General features: G+C 35.6%; 1 protein-coding gene across 1 annotated transcript in view; it reads left to right on the plus strand.

The window, feature by feature from the left end:
- The first annotated feature begins 952 nt into the window (after positions 1-952).
- Positions 953-22,871, plus strand: part of LOC120630211 (3-phosphoinositide-dependent protein kinase 1) — a 103,315-nt gene continuing 81,396 nt past the window's right edge. Inside the window, exons 1-2 of the mRNA XM_039899349.1 lie at positions 953-1,147; positions 4,814-4,907. The gene's annotated coding sequence lies outside the window, so the exon portion shown is untranslated. The remainder of the gene's footprint in view (positions 1,148-4,813; positions 4,908-22,871) is intronic.

The following is a 22,871-nucleotide window of genomic DNA, read 5'->3' on the forward strand; positions in this document are numbered from 1 at the left end:
TAGTGCTATTTTTATTGCCTAAAATTAAAAGCAGGTAACTAAACAGTTACGAGGTGTTTGCACGGGGTGCGTCTTGGCCATCTGATGTAAAGTCGATATCCTAACCACTAAGCTCCCAACACCGCTCTTCAGCTCATATTAGTGACCGCCTATATTAAAATGAGTTATGTCGACATGCATCACTACGGGTGACGCATCTACAGAAAGAAGCCTGTGCTCTGCTTTCTCCGCTAACCTGGAGGAGTGTAGAACCTAACTTGGGTCTGATATGATTGAGGTAAAGTCCATTTGCTTAGTTCCCCTTTGTGCCGTGCATCCCACGTGCCGCATTTTGTCAAAGGGCCCGCGCACAGCGTATATCGGCAGGAGAATCTGGCATTTTACTTCGAAGTGCTGCGCCGTAGTGAAAGATTCTGTTAGTTGACTCAGAGAGAAAATGTTTTTTCGTCCTAAGGTGCTGTGTGAAGGGCCTCAATGTCATTTTGTATCTTTTCTAATTCGAACTGACCTTCTGTAAACATGAGAACAAATTAAAAGTCAATTTCCATAGAATTACCTATGGAAATTAAAAGGTAGTCTACGTTCTTTTTCATGTAAAAGGCAATGCAAATGCATGCCAAATTTCATCCAAATCCGTTCTGCCGTTTTTGCGTGATTGAGTAACAATCACCCACACTTTCACATTTATTTCGTAGGATAATCTTTGAAAATAACAAACATGTTCAAAGATAAACTCACAACAGAGTCTCCCTCTAATGGCATTTTGGATAAACTACCAGCGTTTAATATTTATTTGGTAGGTACTGGTCTGTGGTCTGACGACGACGACAGAATTAGACAGAATGCAAGTTGCCTAAAGATACTAACAACTCATAAGAGATGGCACCACTAGTTTATTCAAAGCGTAAAATATTTGACGTGTCGTGTAATGTCTACTTCTGCTACTGTCAGATGATAATCCATCCATGTTTTTTTGAGAAAAAAGCAAATAACAAATGTGTGTGGTTTTTTGTGACTGCTAGGACTTGTTAAAAGTGTATCTGATAATCGCGGGTGATTAATTTACAATTCTATTGGTAAAATTCGCGATGATTTTGGCAAAAGTCAATTTAAAGACTTATATTTTAGCTGTGTTGAAGCTCTAATGGTATGAAATTCACATAATATATTGCAATGGCATGTTAGCGTTAAATGTGTTGCGTATTTTATATAGGTTAAAGCATAGAAAGATGTCATCTTGTTATATATTGTAGAAACGAGATAACCTAACTTTCACAATACATTTTGGTCTAGACGGCCTTGAGTCTAATCTTGTCAAGTCAATGTCGTTATTTTATCAAAATAGATTAGGTACCCACTTTAATTGGTCGTAGTTATGTCTGGCGGATTAGGCGCCAGTATCCTTTTCATCTATGCGAAAAACGAAGTCACAGAATATTGATTCCACTGAGTTTACGGCGCTAAAACTGGCTGGCCACTGGCCGCAGTCGTTTAGCTGACAAAATCCCTATTATACCTTACAAGCGTTATAAATATTGTGACTTTCAGGTAGGTTAGGTACATATATACATAATTGGCAATGTTCATACGATATATATATTCAAGTATAATGAGCTAAAACTGTGTAAGACAACTTTTCAGATAATAATAGGGTCATTTCGCCTGTTTGCGTCCACTTAGTGGAGTTGTTAGGTTTGAACGTGAAAAAAAAAATGGCCGTGCGGTAGTTTTTAAACAAATATGGTTGTAATGTAGTCCCTATATAGTCTTGTCAAGTTTAATGCACAGTTTTGGACAACGCATCTGATGTTTTATTCTACACAGGTACAAATAGCTGAAACAGGCGTTTTTTCCCATTTTGCGTCCACAAAATCCAGATTGCGTCCGCCTGTGGACCAATTGGCGTCCACCTGTTTAGAAATAATTAGGAAGGGAAATAGGAAATAAAAAGGGAAGCTTGTGATTTTAATCAAAACATTTATTTAATAATTGCTGATATCATAAAAGTAAACATAAATTGCACTTCAGGATATTTTTTTTCTCCTCCAACTAACTTCATTAATAGATTCACTATTATTTCGAATATCATGTCGATGGCTTTATAGGATTCTATTTTACCATTTCGGTACAAAGCCTTTAAAATTGGCCAAGTGCGAATCGGACTCGCGCGTTCCGTGTTTTATTCTATTTTTAAATATTTATTGTTATAGCGGCAATAGAAATACATCATCCATGAAAATTTCTACTGTCTTACTATCACGATTAATGAGCTACAGCCTGGTGACAGACGAACAGCGAAGTCAGTACTAGGTTCCTGTTTTTACCCTTTTGGTAAGGAACCCTAAAAATGGAACAAAATTCAAATATTGACAAATACATAAAATAATTTTCGTATAATAATTGTATATTTTTAGGTTAGGTAGGTTATAAAGAGTATATTTAAATATAATTAAATAAATTTTACTCTATTATTTTCGTGTGATAAAAAGATGGACGCAAAATGTTATAGGGTTTCTAATGTAGGAAAACTGTGCGTCCAAGTCTGATTTTTGACATTCATTATCTTTTTTTATATTTCTAATAATATGGACGCAAATCGGCCATCATATTATGCATGTTAAAGTTGTTAAAATTGATAGGAAGTTTATATTGTTTTTCCCATGTTATCGTATTTAATTAAACATCTGACTGAGACATAGTTGGAGTAATCTGCGTCCACAGCGGACGCAAAGTCATTTTTTTATAAATTTTATGTACCAGTTCGCGTCCACCGTATATAAAGCTGTCAGTAGAAAAATATAAGCACAAACATCGTTATTCCTATAGTGTGGTTCACAATTAAGGTCTAGGGATAACAAAGGATTCTGAATTTCACATAAACACCTTAAATACTTACCGTGAAAAGTACAGCTGCTCACTATTTTTTTTACAACACATTCGCGCGTCAGCACTGGTTGGTTGCACACGCAAGATTAGTTTATTTTTCATTAAATTTGGGTTTCACGCACAGATCTTTTGTTTGTGTGTGAGTACCTGTCATAAGTCCGAACATCAATAGAAGCGCTCTTGTTTAGATTGGTGTGTCGGTATTGTTATTTTTCACTGTTGTAAAACAGTGTACCGTCGTTTGGACGCGAATTGGGCGTCGGACGCGAAAAGGCGAAAAGACCCTATGTGAGACTAACCATTAGTTAATACTTAAGGGCAAATAGGGCTATATTGAAAACCTTTGTTGGGGCTAAACATCGGATAGGTGGGTAGTTACTAGATACAAAATGTATGGGCATCAGGTATTGCTTTAATTCTAAATATTCTCTACTCTAGTCTTATGGGAAGCTTCGGCCGTGACCCCACCGGTGAAGCTGTGCCGTCAAGCGATTTAGCGTTCTAGTACGATGCCGCATAGCAACCGATCAGGGGCATGGGCTTGATATAACTGCCATACCCTTCAGAGGTTAGCCCGCTACCATCATAGACTGCACTATCTCTAACCATCAAGTGAGTTTGCAGTGGAATAAAATAAAAAAACTGCAAAAATGAGCAATGTCGAAACTTTTTATGATATTTTTTAAATGTTTAAATTAAGTAAGTGGAAAATGGAATACTGGCAAAAAAACAACGATTACTTTCTTATTATCTCATTGGTCGTAGGTACTTACGTAAATCTGGCGCCCATTATTATCAGCAGTTTTTGTTATTTGCAACACGTGACTTGATGATAAACATGTACCTAGGACATGCAATGACTATATGAACATCGTTACTAATATATATAAACATCGTTGGTGATATAATGAATAAATATTTCTATTCTCAAATATCCATCACCATAGGTTTTAGAAGCGAAAATATCACTTGCTTCAACGGTGAAGGTGAATACATCATGAGGAAACCTTTATGTCTGACCGTTCTCCATAATATTCTCAAAGGTGTGTGGAGTACGCCAATCCGCACTGGGCCAGCGTGCCCTGTTGGCCGGTACAAAGTTGAAATGATGATGATGATAGGTTTTACAACCAAGGTAACCCGGGTTTTACAACCAAGGTAACCCGTATCGTGAAGAGGAATAATGCCCAATCACTATCAGCATCACTATTAGACATTTCAAGCCGTATTCCACCGCACTGGCCCAGTGTGGATTAGAAGACTTCCCATGCCTTTGAGAACATTATCGAACAAAACCTCAAAGGCTCAAACACAAATGCATGTTTCCTGAACATGTTTACTTCAACGCAAAATCAAGTGATATTTTAAAACACACATAATTCAGAATAGAGGTGCGTGCGGAGGATCAAACTCAGTCCCTTCGAAAGAAATTAACGATAATAATCAAAAACCATCAACACGATTGAATAGATTTGCTTCCATCGGTCATAGTATATACTTAGGATTGCTTTATTGTTTATACACACCGTATAGATCTAGAATCGCCTTCCAGCTAGCTTCTGCTTTCCCCATAACTGCATTCAGATCAAGAGAGATATTGCAGACAAGCACTTTTTTAAACATTATAGTATAATAAAAAAAGTTGTGTATGTAATGTACACACGTAAAACGAAAATTAATTTTAATTGAGTTCTGTAGACGACAACTGAGAACAATTTAAGTCTACACCATATACTAAGAATAACATCCCTAAAGACTTTTCCACATCCAATGCCTATTTCTGCTGCTCAATGTGATATTAGTAAAGCCGCAGACACAAAAAGGAAATAAAATACCGTATAATAATACATATTACTAATGACCTTAATCCTAGGTCAGGCATTAGCCTTAATCTAAAAGTTGTTTACTATTTTTCTGTTTTGTTCAGGAGCTACAAGAAAACGGGCAGATGCCCACCAAGGGCGACTGCAACTAGGTGAAGGCGTCATACAGCACGTAATAAGTTCGTGATATCGAACGAGGTAAGAAACACCGCTTGCCACAGAAACTCGGTCATTCTAAACTACTGTGAACACTGATTCATACTTGTTTGCGCGGCTGACTTTCTTTTAATTGCGCATTCCTTTGCGTAACACTTGTTTAGATTTAATATTGTGACACTGTTTACTTCGAACCGTTCAACCTCTATTTGCTAATCGCGATGCACGATGGTCAGATGTCCAGATGAGGTTATGGGTAGCTCTTATAAGGCATAGATTTCGTGTGTTTAGATTTTTGGACTTCCTTTTTGGACTTATTGTCAACTTTTGCCGTGTGGCGACGGCAGATCAGAATACAGTTGTCACTAAACCACCCTCTTCCCGCGGGAGGGAATATATCGGAGAACGGAGAGCAGCGTTCTCATTGCTCCTACTAACATCGACTGCGATCACCAACCCGTCTGCCCAGCGTTATGGACAACCCCTCCCGTTGGGATAGGCATTTGTCTAGCAGTGGACTGTTATAGACTTTTGATGGAAGTCAACGTGGAAAGCTATCAAGAAATACGCTTAAACTATTAGAAGGATTCCTATTTTATAATATTTCAATTGCAAAACCTTAAACTAAAGTCTTCGATGTTGCCCCTTCTATTATTAGTTCGTACCTGTGAGATCTAGGAATAAAATATTTTCTAGAACCTGATATCAATACTTTTGAGATGTCAACTGTACAAAGCCATAATAAAATATATATGCTATGATAACTATCACATCACCTGTGTTAACATTTGTAGGCCAAATGGGGTCACGAATAAAGTACTATGATAACGGAAAATAGGTTACGGTCCTATTTAATATTAGCATAATGATTTAACGAACACGTTCATACGCACAAACGTACATGTGTAAATGTGACTTCAAGTTGTTGCTATTAGTAAGGGTAGTATTTTTTTCGTTTAGGTCTTTTTTTATGTAAACTAACATTTACGTTATTAGAAATTATAAACAGTTCTCTGAATCGAGTAAAGTCTATAGGTGATGCTATCCTAGTACTTTTATAACTAACCTTTTATATAACGCATAAGTCTATTATGTTTTGTGCTGACCTGAAATTCAATTAGATAATCGTAATTAACCCCCAGCGGATAAATTACAATCGCACTTGACCGATATTTGTTGGTACAAGTGAAACTTTTTATAACCTTCACAAGTACGGCAGTTGAATGTTTACAAACAACGTGAACGCGCTAGTGGCATTCACGCCACGATGCAATAATTTCATTTATTTACTTAAATCAAGTTTCTTAATTTTGCATAATTATTTTCAATTAGAAAATTGAAATTAAATAGGTTTTCTTAGTTATAGATTCTATGAACTCTGAAATACAAAGCTATACAACTGATACAAGTGTATGATCAAAATTGAAAGGGATCCAGAGTTCAATGCTTAATGCTCTAATAAATAATTATCCAAAAAATATTATATAGAAATATAGATATATATAATCGACAATACACACATGGATGGCCACCTAGCTAGAATGTAGGTGGGTACCCATAAGGATAACTAATGGATATTTTTATTAATAATATACATAAATACTTATAATATACAGATTAAGCTACACCTAGACATTGAAAAAAATTTATGTACAAACAGTTCAGTTGTGGGAATCGAACCCCCACAGCCTTGGACTCAGAATACAGGGTCTCTGATCACTGCGATAATCGGCCGTTTATATTTTCAATATCTATTATAATTAATATTGCATCCATTTATACAAATGATAAAGCCATAAGATTTTCTATTTTTGTAGTATAAAGGCATATACAATTTAATCCGTTTGCCGAACAGTCCTACTAGAATAATTTTTAGGTTTATTTCTGATAATTTTGCATACAAAGGAGTCTTACAGGACTCTTTTTTTAAATGATCACGGAAGTTGCATACCTTATTACTGTATGTATTGTAGTAACACATCATGCAGCTAATTTCGTGTAATATCTACAAGTAGTTAGGTACTTACAGAAAATTGCACGGTCACAGTTAAGACCTTGCCTTGTAAGAAAAACACCTTTATCTTTTGTTATATTAATTTTATAAAGTGGGTAAATAATTAAACTTTGGATAACTATAATATATATTTTTATACTCATACTTGTGAATTTCAACCAAGTGAATTCTTGAAACTATATCTGTCTATACCGAAAATAAAACACATTTTATCATTTTTAGAGCAGTTCATAGGTATAGATAAGTAGGTATTTCTAGAACTTTCAGAGCTTATATTTAAACGTAATATATTTAAAACTTATACTTTTTACTAATTTCAAATTTATTTTTTACACGCTGTAATGCATTACGCAACTATCTTCTTTTAGTTATTTGCATTATAGAAAAAAAATGCGTTGTATCCTTAACATAGGTTTAAGGTGTTTAGTGTAACTATTGTAAAAAGCAAATTCTTTCCTTTTAAAATCGCGTACTCGCTTTTTATGACCGTGCCCTACTATGTTTACCCAAACCATCCTTCTCATTATGCGAGGTCCTATTAGAATTTTTCTGTAATTTAACCTGCATGATTTTATTTAAACGTACCTTTGAGAACCTTATAGAGTACTCTCAGGTATGCGGGTTTCCTCATGATGTTAGAAAGTGAAGTCGAAGGGGCCTACCCATTGGGCTATCACCGCTTTGTATATTCGTTTACAGAGTATTAAAAGGCTTTACATAGTCGACTTACGAGGACTTACCTACCTGTAATTGCATTAAATGAAACTGTGTCTTACAACTTTCTATGTTACGCAAGTGTTTTGCGTTTGTTTTCGAACGGAACGGTGTCATAATCACTGCGAAGCGAACTTGTTTACAAAGGACGCTGACGGCAATTTAATGATTCAACTACATTCTGACTTGATAAACAAAAAACTTGGCTATTTCATATGACTACTAAATGCATAATGAAAATTATGATGTTGAAATATTAACGCTGTTAAAGGTACGTTATAGGTTTTTTTTAAGTCTGATTGAAGACAGTTGGTGGTGGTTTCTCGTTTTCATTTGGAATTTAAATACATTATTATTAATAGAAGATACTTTATTTTAGGCATAGAGGGGTCCTAAAGTGTTGTCCTGATGTGATAAAAATAATAAAACAGGCAGCTACTGACAAACTTGGGGACAAAGAAAAGTAAAATTGAGTTTAAAAACAAAAGATTGGGAATCGCGAACAATAATGCCGACTTGGACACTATTTCACAAAGTTCAAAATGGTATACAGAAAACCGCTATTTAAACAAAATCTTAATTTAAAAATAGATTTCTTTATGCCCTAGCTCAGTAACCAATCAACAGTAAACTTGATTTTTAGCATAGAGTTAGTTGAACAGACGGAAAGTTATATAGGTTACTTTATATCCTAGGAAATATAGGGTTCCCACGGGATTCGTAAAATCTTTAATAAACGCGGACGACGGACCCAGGCAACAGCTAGTAAACAGATATAATTTCGTTTGCCTCGAATGTTTTAAGATGCTGATCTGTATTAGTGATTATTCAACGTCAAGTTTTAGGGTGACAAGTAAAAATTAATATTGAAATAGAAAGAAGATATATTTTTTTATTTCTGACGTCCGGCGACATTCAGCGCGTCGGTGGAGAATGCGAGTGTCTTGCGCAACGTGTTTTGACGGCTCGGCAAGGCGGCGGCACGGAGCAGTATTGCTTCATTGCACACCACCTACATAACAACATACTTTTGCTCGTTAAGTCTAGTCCAGGGCCCAAAGTCTGCTATTACAATTGTGCATCTGGTAGATCAATAGCATAATACTGCAGTACTTAACTAATAAAGCGACTTTTTGACATTTTGCTAAAATTGAGACCCAGACATTACGAGCAAACTCCTTAGCATCATAATATTACTTTCCCTTTTTTAATGTGGGGGACAGTTGGCGAGATAGTTTTTGCTATTACAATTCATTATCTTTTTCATTCGGTATATTTGCTGTCAAAAATTATTCACTGTGAAAAATAACTACGTATTTTCCTTATTTGTTTTGCCAAATAAAATATGATGGTGTAAATATGTGTGACTGTAATACTATAGCGGTATCGCCATCATATTATTGCGCGAAATGCTTAAATTGTGTTTGGAGTCTTAACTGTTTATCCCTCTATGCCTAAAGTGTGGAAATCGGTTTTGAGCAATGTTAAGTAAATAGGCTGATGATAAACTTAAACTTTTGTATTCCATTTTTACTATTTACTACATACATTGGTACTACACACTACACACGCTACACACCTACAGTGGTTTGTATCGGCGCGCGAGCAAAGCCGAGCCGGCCTACCGCAGAATTGTGCAGGGGGCCTCGCACTCCTCCGCACTACAACACCCATGCTTATATACTACTAGCGTACCCAGCCCGCCTCGCCGGACTAGATTTTGTTTTATTTTATTTAAACAATAAACTTATTAAAATTTTAATTTAAGTCTCATAATATATTTAAACATTGATTTATCTCTGTATTCATTCTCTTCTATTCTCTTCTCGAGCGGGTGAAGATCATTATCTACACCCACGTACACCCAACAATAGAATATCATCATAGTAAATACAAGCTGGACAGTTCGACAGTTCAAAAATAGGAGTGCTTCGATCGTCACCAAACTCTACAGGATTACTCTCCAGTTCAATCCGGAGATTCCCTGAAAGTTTCATTGAAATCGGTCCAGCCGTTTCGGAGCCTATACGGACCATACCCACACGCTTTCTCTTTTATATATATAGATATACTCATTACAGATAGACTAGTCTATGATGATATGTACTAGATTTTTTTTCTATTTTATGCCTTCCTCCTGCTTTATGATAGCCTACCTTGGTTAAAATTGCCTAGCTCGTCCGGGGAAGTACCTCCTTTCGCCATGCATGTTTCTGTCGCTAAGCAGCATTGTTGCACTGCTGTGTTCCGGTCTGAAGGTTGTGGTAATGGTTGCCGGTGTAATTAGAGGAACATGAGGCTTAACACCTACGCTTCAAATTGATGGACAATAGCGGCATGTTGCAGGACGTAGGTACTCCTTGCGTGCCCTGTGAAGTGTTGCTCGGTTTATAGGCGATGATTTTCCACCTCGCATCAGCTGCGCCATCTGCTTGATCCTTTAATTTTTTTTAAAAATCTGGAAATAAACCTAGCATAATATTCAAGCTGCTAGTAAATATTACCCGCGGTAATTAAAAAGATAGCATTTGTTACATATGCATGACTTGACCACTCAACTTATCGTGTGAAATTTTGCGTATAGTTTGCGTCCTAGAGACAGCCATAGGAAGCATTTGATCCTGGAAATAAATGTAATTTTGCATATTAAATAGTTTGCATACTGGAGACGGCCATAAGTTAAATTTTACCCCGAATAACTAAAGAGCTCCTGCGGCATTTCTTAAAAGTTAGTAAAAGCGGACGAAGTCGCGGGCAACAGCTTGTAGTTCATATGTACATCACTAGTTATATTAAATTATGATCTAGATGTATTTGATTATATATCCCCTAATTATTAAAATGCAGTGTATTTTTAACGTAATATTTAATACCAAATTAACACCTAAGGATACGGTCTATGTTACCAATGCAAAATATATTCCAACGTCTGTATAGATTGAGCAACTGCTATTTTTGTTTTAACAGTCATAAAATATACAAGAGTATATTTTAAGATAACGTGTAACTGCGAGCTAAGAACTTAGCTGCTTTTATTATCGAACTTCTATTTTGACTGAATAAAGAATGTATGAATACACTTTACGCTGTGTGGTGACGGTAGATCTGAATACAGTTGTCACCTTCCCCTCCTTACCCATACATATAAAATGTTATTACCACAGAAAGAATAAAAGAAAATATATTTAATATTTACATTCGCTCTATCGAGCGAATTAGGTAAAAATTTGTGAAAAAATTGGTGGCCCTATCGTTGCGTAGCAAACTTATATATCATATATTTTATATATGGAATACTATCAAAATTTGTTCAAGGGTTGAAGAAAAGAATGGAGTGTGGACATGTCTCATGTTTTATTATGCGTTTATTATTAAGGCTGATAGAAGCGTTGGAACAACAAAACATTGGTATTTTGCCGTGCGATAAAATTAATTATATGGTTTACCCCACGCAGTACTTCATTGTTGCAAACAAGTCGTCTATAGGTACCTACAATTTAGATAAAGAAAATACTTGGTAATTTTGTTTATTGTGAACACTGCTCATTCTACAAGTAAGCCCACGACTGCAATCTCACCTGGTGGAAAGTGATGATGCAGTCTATGATGGAAGCGGGCTAACCTGTTAGTGACTGCCATACGGCAGTTATATTTAACCAATATCTATTTCCACGCGACATCGTACCAGAATGCTAAATTGCTTAGCGGTAAGTCTTTGTCGGTAACCAGCCACGGCCGACGCCTGCCACCAGACAGTTTTAAACAAGATCTGTTGCAATATTACCCTTGGAGGTAACTACCTACTATTTGCCTGTATTGTATCCCTTTTCCCGATTTCTTTGGGCATTTTTTTCACAGGGAAAGAGCAAAATGTTCTGTTTTCCACAGTTCTTAGTTCGGTTCTCATGGGTGCAGGGGTAGAAATAATATCGTGTGTATAAAACGGTTGTACACTTTCCTTTTCTTTGTTGTCGTGCTTTGGCATAGAATCTGAGGGTTAAAATGTTGTCATATGGAAAGAAGGACCAATGAACCATTCAACAATACACACTTTGCATTTATATTATTAGTAGGGAGTTATAAAGGCTCTGACACAGACTAGTGCACCTGGGTATTTGCACCACTGAGTCACGTCACAGAGAGTTGAGAGTAAAAGAGGTCACTAAACAGGATCTGAATGTACCATTTGGCGCGAGTTGTGTCGGCAGCCTTGCTAGAGGCGGTGTTTTTGCAAAACAACGCTATTGCAACATCTAACTAAGTAACAACTGAGCTCTCTCTTTCGCACTATCCACAGATCAAGAGATCCAACCGTTCTTATGTATTTATCTCAATTTGCTTATTTGCTACAAATTCATCAGTTCTATTTAATAGCTTGATTGTAATAATATCTTTAGGTATAATAAGAAGAGGTCAGTGGCCACGTTCACAAAAAAAAGAGTAAATAATATCTTTTTACAATTTGCATTTTATCGATAAACAGCAAAACCTAGACAACTTTTTTTATCGCTAAACTTACGTTTGGTCAATGAAGCGTAACCATTTACTGACCAAACTTTCTCTATATTTAAAGTTGGGTGTCTGGAGGTAATATTCTTTGTTTTTTTTATCGAAATGCGAAATTTGACAGATCATAAACACTTACACACATTACCTATGAAATTTATGAAAAAGATTATGATGAAACTATTACCACTACCTACCTAGTAAGCAATCATATTAGGATTTCTCGCAGCGTTATTGTTCATAGACACATATCTAATAAAAGGTTACTGAGTCACTCTCTCTTATTCACTGCATTGATTTTCATGACTTGGCCATCCGAGGCTGTTGGTAGAAACAACGCGGGAAATCTTCACCCTGTTTCAAAAAACTGTAACAGGACGCCTAAAAACTAAAATAGGTTTATTTTACACTTATATAGGAATTCGTTACATAAGACTAAATTGAAATCATTTTACATTCAGTGTCCTGCACTTTTAGGCAGTGATAACAGAGTATATCGCCAGGGGATTCCAGGCTCCGACTTTTGTTAGTTAATTGTTAGACATATGGACAGTCTGTCTCAATTCTAATTCGTACGACAGCGCATATCTGAAGCACCACACTACCACGCTGCCGTGTTAATGAAGAAAGAGACTTTTTGTTATTATGCTAAAAGTTGAGTTTTAGCTGCATCTGAAAAAGTGGCTCTAATTCAGTTTTTTTTTATAAGCAATGATGCGGCATATGCTGGGGCGAGCTTGCCTAGAAAAGGCCTATTCCCTCTTGCCTTGAAAGCATTCAAGTTGTATGAATCAGGAAACACCGAAGCCGTAAGAGCGTTCTAAACTTTAGCAGTCGGTATCAGAAACGTAGATGAAAATCGCTTCGTGCGTGCGTATGTCAACCACGTAAGGATTCCACCGTTCACTGCGTCTCGCTGTTGAGTGGAAGAATGGTGCCGGTGGACAAGATTATTAAGTTCCTGAGTACACTCGCCAAAGTATATCCTGTAAAAAACCGCCAGGCAGGCAACATTACGTCGTTCCTGTAAGCTGTGTAGTTTCGCGTGAATAAGGGTTTTTTCAGAAACCTGAAACGCAAAAACAGAATAACCAGTAAGATACGTAGATAAAGCTCCTTTTTAGGACAAGTATCAAACTCGGACTTAGCAAAATTTTGTTATAAGATTTTTTGATGTTCTACATATTATAATGTAACCTTTTGTTACGTGGATAGCTCCCAGGTAGTGGTTGTAGGTGGCAGTAATAAATAAACAAAAGTTACGCTAAAATGACTGACCTGCCACGGTTTCGCACGGTTGGCCTCTCGCTATTTTAAATGCTGTGTTACATCCTATACTTTATAACGCCTTACATGAGCTTATTGCAACAAGTGCCAGAAATGTAAACAAATAAATTTAATTTTTGTTAATTTAAATATTTATGTTCCTTTAAAGTTATTACATAAACTTAAAGGAGGAACGTAAATAGCGGGTAATTAGAGTAGTAGGTAGGAATGTTGTGTTTTACTAAAAACATAGTCCTTTGTAAATTAATAAAAAACATAGGATAACCTTTACCAGCATACATTATCTGTTGCCGTATACGACCATTAAAGCCTATATAGTATAGAAGCCTATATAGTTAAGATAAAAATCAAAAGCTCAGAAAAACTTTAAATAAACACCATTAGCCGGATTTCGTTACATCATAATTTATTTTATACTCCTTTGGTTTCAGTAAAAAGACAGCTGTTTACAATTCGAATGTTTTTTCCACGAAATCGGAGACATTTCCTGGTTTGCAAAAAAAAAATACAAGTTTGTTTACGTACATGTACGAACAGATGCCGAAAAAACAAAACTTATATGACCACCTGTTTATGTATTTTGTTATTGAGAATTCTGTGGTATTATAAGTGCAAGGCTACGGGCGTTGCTGGCTGGCTACCTAACCCCCAGACGTGACGCCTAACGATTAAGCGTATCAGTACGATGAAACGTAGAAACAAACGATTAGCGATAATCTATGCGGTTTAATATAACTGCCATAGCTTTAACAATAACCTATTAAGGCTATAGAAGGCCCGCTACCACCTTAGATTGTAGCATTATTTTCCACCAGGTCAGGTTGCAGTCTACTCGTCTTAACTCGTTGTGGAATGAAAGCTCAGTAATTTTATAACATACATAGTGTTTTCACAACCTTCACTTGGAGGAAAAATCGAATGAATATTTTTTTAAATGCAAAAAATTTAAACCCTGGATTAGAACCTGCGACTCTGGCAATCTCGGCCTGAGGGCTAATTTGGCTAAGCGCTCGGGCCGCTTGTCATAGACTCGCAGTTTCAAATCCTGTCGGTTCAGAATTTTTTTAATGCATTTTAATAATTTATAAGGTTCGGTAACTTTCATAACAGGTTGCCAAAAAGCATAATTTGACAGCGCCAGTTGTAATCACAAATTTTGTATGGAGATGATTGATTAGCATTTGTAAGAAAAGTAACAGATGCATGTATTTTTAACAAATACGTAATTAAAAAACACTGCTGCCAAACATTAGGAATTTTGATATTTGAAAATGGCGCTACCAGACCGCTATGTAAGACATATATAATATTTTTATTTAATAAGTTTATAGCCATCGTTACTAGGGATTAGACAAGGATTCTTATGATCCCAAAACGTCCATGCGTTTAGAAGTTCTGGTGGATAAACTCACTTTATGCGAGCGATATATACTGCAATGCCTGGATGTACGATAGTTATTTGTTATTTTATTTCATAAGTTATTTCGTTATTTATTAATTCTGCATTGGCTTAAACCGACTTTTTAAGGCATTATGTCTAGAATGGTTTATTCAAAGTTCCCCTAAAGAATCACTTCTACATAAAGTTCATCTGTTTTATCGCTGTGCCGTTTTTCTCAGTTAATACGGCTTGAGGCAAGTTGAAAATTATTCTTAATACTTTTAGTAAGAGGTTATTGGCTAAATTTAATTGTCTCCGAATTGTCTCTGTATGATTTAAAAATATTTGAAGGGTTTACTTGTAAAAAAATATACGATTTTCCTGTTTGTTCCGATGTTTTAGTGGTGTCGTGATTGTTGTTTGTTTTGATGCACGCTTTGTCAGCAATGACGTCCGCTTGTTAGTTGTTTGTTACTCAATTCAAAAGGCCGTCGCAAGGTCGACGCCTCAACGCGCCGCTGTCACTCACGTGGCGTGCAACACTGCGAGTTTCATGAATGCCATTGAGACCTACTTACTGTGTGAACGCGAGGATTATATTTTTTTCTATGGCTTTACCTATAAAGATGCAAGAAGCAATAGGATTGCAGATATTTGTGGACATTTCATAATACGATTGTAACAAAATACTAGAAATGTAGCTTCGCACCTGCCTTGCGTGCTGCTTCACTTTCTGCATTCTTCTGTAAAGAGCAGAAGCTTGGACCCTCATAGAAGCTTCGAGCAAAAGCTGGCGGTTGAGATGTGGGTTTACAGAATGTTAAGGAGCCGAATTTAAAAATGAAACAGTTTTGAACGCGCTGGGAAAAGATAGACGTATAGCGCGTTAGATCAACTATATTCTTCTGAAGCTGATTGTCCAGGGAAACATACAAGGCAAAAGAGAGCTCACTGTGTTATTATAAGTGGTAGAGTTTTACGAAAATACCGTCTGGACGACACATATATAAAACCTTGAGCTGAGAGAAATAAATAGCTAACACAATAATATTCTTTAGCTTTATTTAGAAACAAAGCCTGCTGACGAAATATTACATTACGACCACAATATTTCTTGGTAAGACTGGCAGCCATGTGATGATGATTAAATACTTTAGTGGATTTAAAAATTACAAACAAGATACAAAGTCATACGCTCAGTACTTGTGTTAGTTTTCTCAGAAATATGAGTATCGTATAGGTACAATTTACTTAGCTTATGTCAATCAACACCGAAAAAAAACAATGTAAAAAAATAATCTCAGTACAGGTGCAAGATTTCATAAATAATATTAAGTTAGTAGCGTATACAATTTACCGATTTCTCAAAAATATAATGTAGCGTATCTTATGTCAATCAACGCTTGATGTTTTGAAATCGTGTCAAAAGTTGCTTTTACTGGGTTTCACGCAGTTCTCAAATGTTCTCAGGCGAACATAGAAAGTCAGTAAGCGAAGTAGTTGGGAAAAACAAGCGTTGTTCACTGTTCATTGAAGGCGTATAAAATAAATTGTCTTCGATTGCACTCGTTCAACATTCAATGATCTGTGAACGTTGACAGGATCTCGTTGTTTATTTTGTCATCGTTAACCGTTGATCGCGTTCTCTATACGCGTTTGCGCCTACTTTCAAGTGGGCTAAGGTCGCGTTCTTGCATTTTTCATCGCACCTAGTTGTCCATGTAACACCGCAGTCATTAAATCTATGCCCAGTGCAATATCGCCAATTCGGCGAGGTCATGAAAGTATGCATTGTAACTAAAAAAAATATTTTCTTTAAATCTAAACTTGTAGTTTACTTACTTAATTTGGATAGGTGCATAGAATGATTCCATATTCACAACAAAGACTTTTACGATTTGTTTAAAAAATAACTATATTACGTCTGAAATTTGCCTGCTGGGCATCTATGCTTGACCTCATTAAGACAGCTACAGGCAAAATGCTAAATTTTCTCAAGATCCGTGAATCTATATAGACAACGTGTAAATGAAAACTGAAATGATACTTCACAGGCTTTAGGGGTACGTTATGTACTTTCTATGAGACTGTTCTTTACTGAAAGAAGTCAGATACAGCCCTAACATCACATGCAAATTAAAATCATGTGACTCCTCTCACTTAATTAGGTACGCGTCGCGTAGCGTAGGTACTATGCCCGTGTCGGTCTTTTATCTTCAATAGGTTTGTAATATGGTAAAACTTATAAAGTTTTGAATATTTTTACAGGGTGATATATAGCTTGTACATCCAGGAAATTGCAAAATTAAATATTTAAAATTCAAAATTCATTTATTCAAGTAATGCCTACTTATAAGCACTTTTGAAACATATATGAAGTATATCTATTTTAAGTGACCTAACCATCGGTTCCGAAAACAGATGTAATGCATAATTTAAAGCCCGGGTAAATAAACTGTTTCGACCCGATTCTTTAAAAACCTAAACAAATGCAGACAAAGTCGCGGGCAACTGCCAGTATGTTTATACATGAGAAGGACACTGGCAGAAATACACTTTCGCAAATAATATACATAGTTATTTTGTTAAATAATTATTGTTCGGCCACTTCGAAAACCCCGAACTGATTTAAACTAAAGGTTATTAATAGTTATTTTGTTAAATAATTATTGTTCGGCCACTTCGAAAATCCCGAACTGATTTGAACTAAAGGTATCTATCTACATTTGTTTATTACCTGTTTCCTGTAAAAATGTATCGAAGTTCTTTACTATTCAAAATTAGATTTTTTTTTTAAATAATACTCAATGGTGCCAATTCTGTTTGTTGCACACGCAACTCTAAATCTTTTTCGCGGCAAACATAATAAAAAGGCTAACACTAGTTTTGGACCTACTAATTAGGTTTAGTTTGTGTGCAACATAACTAGCACCGTTTAGTATTATTTAAAAAAAATGTTTTCTAATATATAAAATAAAACAGCAATCATATAAATGAATACCGAACATCGTTATGAAATGTGCTTTCGTTGTAGATACCTACTGCGGCTGCGTTTAAGAACTAGGTCAGACTTGGAATAAACCGAACCGTATTTAATGTTTTATCAGATTTTATTGTCCTATACTTCGAATTCCTAAGTTTACACTAGGTGCATTTGTCAGTAAGAGTACATACAATATTGAATGTTTTATATTGCCTATTGCCCTAAGTTCATATTCAATCTAGTCCAAAAAACACAAATCAAATATTAAAAGTAAATAGAGCCATCCTTATCGAAAGAGAAGTATAGTAAAAGGATATCACTATAAAATTTAATCTTTGATCTGTTGACTTTGGATTAGATTCATTATTAATTTTGAGAGTGTACCAGTCTCTATCACTAACCGTTGATAATAATAGTTATTCTTCTACAACTCGCATTAGAAGAGTGAGAGGAGAGAAGAGAGAGGAGGCCTGTGCCTGCGTCAGTTGATCGTTAATTATGCTGATGATGTTAATTTGAATATAGAACAGACTGGATTTCCTAGGATAATGTTCTTTAGATATATGACGATCCTTTTGTTAAACTTGTTTTTGTATTACAACTGAGTGCTTTCATAGAATCAGTTTTATCTAGTTCGCGTCAGTTTTACTGTCACGAGTATGTCAGCAAACGAGAGCGAGTACTTCAAGCGTTATCAATGTTATGAGAACATGTAAACATACAAAACAACAATGCATTTAGAATATACTTTTACCTCTAGATGTACAAACCCAATAAATCTGGCGTTAAAAAACCGGATCTACCAAATGATTATTATTGATTATAAAAACGCGAATTTGAAACTGATTAACCTTTAAGTAAACTAGATATTATAATAATACTTTATACCTCAAATAATATTCCATACCTCAAGATACAGGCTTTGTACTAGTGATTTCGGTTTTGCAGGACTGGGTGTTGAATTACTATACTTACCTACGTGTACCTACTTCAAATTGCATTTATTTTCTCTGCATGTTTTAGATTACATGGGATATCGGATTTTACTGAATCGTGTAAAGCGGATATCAGTTTAGTCAGGAAGATAGACAATAACATATATACCTTACTGGGAATCTGTATAATTCAGGTATTCTATACAACACCTAGGCAATGTATAAAATACCTGTGAAATCCAGGCAATATATAAAATGCTCTGAATATTATTGTATTAGATATATTTTTTGGTGTGAAGAACTACATATTATATATAGTTTTTTTAAACTCATTTAGCAGCACTCATCACCTTAAGAGTTATTTTTAACGGATAAGGCTGAGTTTGGATAGATAATTGTCGTTCTGTCATCACCGCGGGTTAGAATAGCACAGCGGGCGGTTAGGCCGGCGCGCCTGCATGATTCATACCGGTGTCTTGTGTTCGCCTTCAGACGCCGGTATCTAGGTCGCTGCTTGTGATGGTTTGTTTGGGTCCTCCCAAATTAGCTTGTAATAATACAACCGTTACTTTCAGTTTAACTAGGGTATCAACCTCTTTAGTTACCGACCTTATCTAAATTGTTAAGTTTAGCGTGTATGCAACACTTGATTGATTGATTTATTTGTTTTCTCCACATTACTTATATAACTGCATTATAAATGTTACTTTAGGCCTCTTTTGTTGCACAATTATAATGTGGAGACTGGTGCTTGAACTAGGTTAAACCTGTGTCTCAAGCCACAGGGCCCTTTCCCCATGATTTCTTTTTAAATATAGTAATTTAAGTAATGTTTAAAATACAGTTATTTGATAATATTAAGGTAGGGCAACATTAAACGCTCAAAATTATCTATACATATAATAAAATCTCAGACTGGCCGTGTATGTAAATTTTTGCAAAAAAGATAACTGGGAGACGTTAGACATAAGCAATAGAACTTAAAAATGCAATTTTTGTAATTTTAGTCTGTTTGTCTGTTGGTTTGAATGCAATCAAAAACTACTGAACGGATTTAAATGCAATTTGGTACATTTATGACTGATACTGCGGATTTCGTGATGAACATAAAAAATACTATTCATCACGAAAAAAAGATTTTACTTCATAACTGCACAATACCTTAACAGATTTTCCTAATTCTCTTCTCACAGTAAAGACTGTATTATTTGTTTAATTTTGTGAAAATTTCGTTAAGATCAATATTATTGTTGGTGTTCCATACTGCATACACACTGTACTACGTGTCTTTATAATCGACCTTGTCTATACGTAATGTACTCGTAGCATATTGAGAAATGTTCAATTCACACGTTTGCGAGTATGTATTACATGTCCGTAACTATTTCTACCTGAGCAATCACTATTAAATAAACATATTTTCCTGTTAACTTTACCGAAGATTAAAATTCCTCTATGGTGCGTTTTCTAACGTAACTTTATTGCGTTATATCTTTCTTATTGAACGACCTATACTTACTCCAGACATTATGGTAAAGTTGACCGTGACTGAAATATATGAGGTAGAGTCTACATTCCTGGCGACCTTTGGTTAGATTATTACTAGTCTTCGTGAGAATGATGTGCAATGCTTAGATATTTATTTAAATCATTGCACAACCTAAAGTTCAAGATAATCCCGTTTTATACTTGTATAACTATTTTTTTCGCGTAATTGAAACATTGTATAATCTTATCCTATCTTCTTACGATCTTCTTAAAAGTAATAACATATAGAGTGATGTGCATACGAAATCTGGTAAATTACCTCTCCGTAAAATCGGAAATCGTTACGGTGCAGTAGGTGGCCGGGTTTGGAAAATAGGTCATTTGCCCACGCTGCCACAGCACCCCGGTTTGTTTGGGTCCCCGATATTGATTCCACGACGACGGATGCCAAACTGCGCACGCAGTGTGCCCATTATGTGGCAATGCAGTACATGCATTTGTTTCGTAATACACTGCTGCCAATGTATATATCTATGTTCTATATAGCCGACCGTTTGGTGCAGTGGTCAACATACAACCTATTTCAGGGGTCAAATGTTTGCATAGTCAATACAAATATTACGTTAACAGTTGCACGACCTACTTTGGGATTTAACTACGCGTGTCATGTTTATTTGATTTGTATGATTTTGAAAGACAACAATTTTTATTGGATACACTTTTTATTTATTTTACTATGTAGATGTGTTAGTATGTTTCTTTATTTTGACTGCACTACTAAACGAAGTAAATGTTTTTTTAGTAGGTAGAAAAATCTATACACTTTATGTAGGTCATAATCTATAGTATTTGAATTATTTTTGATAGGGGTTTCCTTCGATTTATTAACTACGTATGTAATTAGAAAATTAAATTGTAATACGTTCTGCATTTCCGGGCAAATAGGACAAAACTAATGCATTAAATGTCCGCATTACCTACTGTTTAAATTAATAGAAATAGTCACTCAGTGCGTATCCTGAGGAAAACCCAACGACCGGCACCGCATGGTACAGAATACAGATGTACACAAACATATCGAAATGGGGGCATATCAATATCGCATATTCATATGTCTACGTAGTTAATTAGGTACATTATTCATTGAGTAGAGAAAATTTTGCAATCTTGGTTTTACCTCCTTCCTCCTGCCAATAATACGTATCTACCAATATGTTTGTAACATTAAGTATAAGACTTTTGGCTTTGCAGTCTTAAATCAAAACTAGCAAAACGACTGTTATCGCACGAAATACTGATGTCCTCTGACTTTCATTGCAGTTTGTAAATCAAGTTGGTAGCTTAAACAATCGACAATCAGCTTTTCGGGAATGCACATATATTAAGAAAGTTATAGTAGGTACTTCATCATCTGAGACATCATCTGAGTCGTCCAAGCACAAACGTCTAAGAAATTTCTCGTTAGCGACACAGAGTAAGGAAAGTCGTACAGAGGTCCAACGAAGCCTTTAACCACCAAGGGACACTTGCCTACTGGTTCAGTCACGACACTGCCTAGACAATGTCGGCATTTACCTCTGGATCAAATGTGTCGAACTCCTGTATCTCCTCTTTTTAGCGTGCTACTAAGACAGATTGATAAAAAATATACTCGTGCCGCACCGTACAGATGATAGACGTTTAACTTCTTTCTAAAAAATCTCGTTACTAAATAATATCAGTCGTTTAGTATCTACCCTCCATAATATAATCGCAAAATAAATATTGATTACCATCGCTTTGTATCTTGCGTATACGTCGCTCTCTTTGCTCTCTCTCTTTTGTTCGCTTCTTTTCTTTCATGACTTCCGAGTTTTTTTCGTTATTCATTAGCTTTTCCAGAGAAACTCACAGTTCTTTATACATAAGAGTAATATAGGTTTTAATAGCATAAACAGTGGTAGTTGAGGTCCATCAAGCGGATGTGCTTTTACTTTATATACCTAGGTCTCTTTCTCCTTCATTCCACTTATATCTCACTGTTCTCATGTAACGATTTTTCTTAACTTGATAATTCTAGTTAAAAAAACTATAACTTGAAGAAATAATCGAACAAAGAAGTTTCCAAGATGTATCAAATATCATTCCTATTTACGAATAATGAAGCTACTTTTGGGAAAACACAATTAGTTCTATTTACATGACTACGAAAATAAACGATTCAAGACAAATCTTCACAGTTCTATTTTCAGCGATAAAGCCGTATTATGCATATATTTTTGTAGGTATATTTATATAGTAATTTGTTGCTTAGTGTACAATATATAAATAATGTCTTCTATATTTTTTTCTTTTTTTTTTTTTAATTTTCTTACATGGAGGCGCATCTAGTACGAAGGTTGCGTACAATTTCATAATGATTCATTAAATAAAAGTACAGAAAATTACACTAGGGTTATCAAAAGCAGCGAGTAGCCGTGGCCTACTTGTTTCTGTGTCACAGGCATGTCGCAGTCGCAGCGCCAACTTGCCAACCCACTGACATGCACACAACCTACGCTAGACGCCTCTATATTTGTAGCTAACCCCGTAATATTCATTACATCTGTGTCTACAATGCCTACGTAGGCACTTGTATATATCTCTCATCTACATGTATGTTGATTTATATACTGATATTATAAATGCGAAATTATATTCGTTTGTTCCTTCACGCAGC

The sequence above is a fragment of the Pararge aegeria genome, chromosome 16, assembly GCF_905163445.1.
Source record: "Pararge aegeria chromosome 16, ilParAegt1.1, whole genome shotgun sequence".
NCBI lineage: Eukaryota > Metazoa > Arthropoda > Insecta > Lepidoptera > Nymphalidae > Pararge > Pararge aegeria.